This window comes from Orycteropus afer, unplaced genomic scaffold (assembly GCF_000298275.1).
Source record: "Orycteropus afer afer isolate SDZICR_OR568_19922 unplaced genomic scaffold, OryAfe1.0 scaffold00477, whole genome shotgun sequence".
NCBI lineage: Eukaryota > Metazoa > Chordata > Mammalia > Tubulidentata > Orycteropodidae > Orycteropus > Orycteropus afer.
Window position 1 is genome coordinate 1,325,489 of NW_006922064.1, and position 2,853 is coordinate 1,328,341.

Sequence of the window (2,853 nt, forward strand, 5' to 3'; positions counted from 1 at the left end):
AGATTGTGGGGCTGGTGCAGGATCGGGCAGTGTTTCGTTCTGCTGTGCATGGGGTCGCTATGAGTCGGAAATGACTCGACGGCACTTAACAACAACAACAACAACAACAAGCTTTTAGTTCAGAAGTACCTGGGTGGTACAAATGGTTAAGCACTGGACTATTAACCCAAAATTTCTCAGTCCAAACCTACCCAGAGTCACCTCAGAAGAAAAGGTTAGCAATCTACTTCTGAGAGTTTACAGGCTTCCAAACCCTACATCCCAAAGTTCTACTCTGTACATATGGGGTCACCATGAGTCAGACTCAACTTGATGGCAATTAGATTATTGTGGGCTTATTATTATTTTTTTGTTTGTTTGTTTTTGTTTTTAGATGAGACCTTGTTTCTTTCTTTCCTTCTTGAGTATAGCAGTTGTTTGATAACCACCTCTGAACTGCCAGCTAGGATTAGGGTGATCTTGTGAATCACACAATGACCATATCACTTCCTATGAGTGCTTTCCATCCTTGGTGTTACATACTGAACCCATGATGATCTGGACCCAGCCTACCATTCCCACCAACTTCTGCCTCCCTTCTTCTCTGCCTGTCATCTAGAGGTCCCTGATTAGTACATTTCCCCAACTGTGCCAACTTCTCTTTAATCACCAGTTCTTTGAATGGCTCTTGCTCATTTTAAGGAACTCTGGTGGCATAATTCCTAAAGCATTTGACTGCTAACCAGAACATTGGTGGTTCAAACCCACCAGCCACTCCGTGGAAGGAAGACTGGGCAATCTACTTCTGTAAATATTTACTGCCTCAGAAACCCAGTGGGAGTCTCTGTGACTCAGAATCGACTCCATGCCAGTATGTTTGTTTTTGTTGTTGGTTTTTCTCTGGTGTACTTTAAAATTAAAGTGAAGATCATTTCTTCTAGAATATCCTTCCTGGCCCTTCTAAACCATCTAGGTCTCCTCTTCCATATGCCTTTGGATCCTTGACGTCTCTCTACTAGAGCAGTTGTCACACAGTGTTGTAAATGTTGAGTTACACTCTGTCTCCCTCTGTTAGATTTTTTGATGCTCAGGAGTAAGAACTTTTACTTTTAATGTGGCAGAAGGCAGTTTGTCTATTCAGTGTATATTAATTTATATTGAGTTGATCCCCCTGGGACTTCTAAAAGTTGCATGCTTTCATATAATGATCACATTTTCCATGTGAATGAAAGTTTGTAATGAGAGGCATCAAGAAGCTCTGTATACAGATAGTCTGTGGAACATGTATAGGGAAGAAAGGATAAGAAAGAATAACAGAATCTTTTTTGTGATAAAACTTTAGACATTACATAAAACCTAGTTGATTTAGCACTTAAATGATTTGATCTGGTTTGTGGTAATTGCTACAGGAGTATTCTTCCGCAAATTTCCTGGCCTTTGAATTTGGATTCCTGTATTCCCTATTCAGACATCACCTTAACTACCTAAAAACTTGATATATGTTGATCTTGAAAGAAGTTAGAGGAGAAAGAACAGGCTAGTGAGAATTTTGTTGTTATAATTTTTCTAGAAAATTACAAAAGAAAATCATTATTAAATTCTGCATATATAAAAAAAAGACGTGTGATATTTTTCATTACTTATGATATATGGGAAAGGACATTGCAGAAGTGAATCCATAAACTAAAATGACTTCACTTGACTACCAGTTCTGAAAAGTTAACGTTTGTAATTAATGAGTATTTTAGTACCTTTCTCCATTTTGTGTGAAGTTGGGATTTACCCTCCTACCTTCATGTGTAGAAAGCTATGAAGAAGAAAAAGGCAGTCTTTTGCCTGTGGTATCAGTCATGGACAAATAAAAATAGTTACTCTCAGTAGCTGTTGTGACAAAATCCAGTTGTAAAACTACACAGATTATTCATCATAGTTGATGGGGAGATGCCAGCATTAACACTGTAAGGAAGAAAAATACATAATAATCTATATTCATTTAGTTCAAAGCACCTTTAAACAGAAGAGGTCCTTTTTTTTCCAAATCCAGTAATACTTGGTCAACAGTCATGTTTTATTATAGTATGGAAAAAAGAAATAAGACTCAACAAAGCATTTTATCAGACATTTGTAGATAAAATACAGTTTTTGGGATATAGGGAAGGTATCAAGTTAAAGGAAGAAATTTTGATGTTTACTAAATATTTTTCTCTTTTGTTTTATTTATAGAAAGTGATTCTAGGAAAGTTTTCCCAAAGGCCATAAGCAAACACACATGAAGCTTAACAATTTATCCATTGTGGCTTTTGTTAAACCTAGGTTTTGGAATCCGTGGGCTTTGCTTTTGCATTTTGAAGGACTGCATTTTAAGCTGCTGGATTATAGTATTTGTGGTTTATTTCTTAGTGGAGAAAATGCCTTTCACAATGTTACAGTGTATTAACTGGACTTACCCTGATGCTGTCTGTTAGATTCTGATCTGACAAGCTGAACAAACTACATTTGTAGACTATTTCTCCAGTGTCCCAGTCACATGATGTCTTATGTTCTTCAGGCAGCTCACTGTGACTTTCCTCTTAAGCAATTGCTATTGGGTTCCACGAAAGTGTGGCTTCATATGTCAAGGATGCAAGCATTGCCTTGGGTGCCCAGTACTGTGCCAAATATTAAGAAAATCCTATAGGACTATATGCCATCACGGAGCTCTCTTTGTAATTGAGAAGAAATTTCCTCAACACAAAACTGAGAAAAGGAGCTCTGGTAGCATAGTGGCTAAGGCACTTGACCAGCAGCCTGGCGGTTCAAACCCACCAGCCACTCCTCAGAAGGAAGATGGGGCAATCTACTTCCATAGTGATACTGCCTCGGAAACCCAAGGAG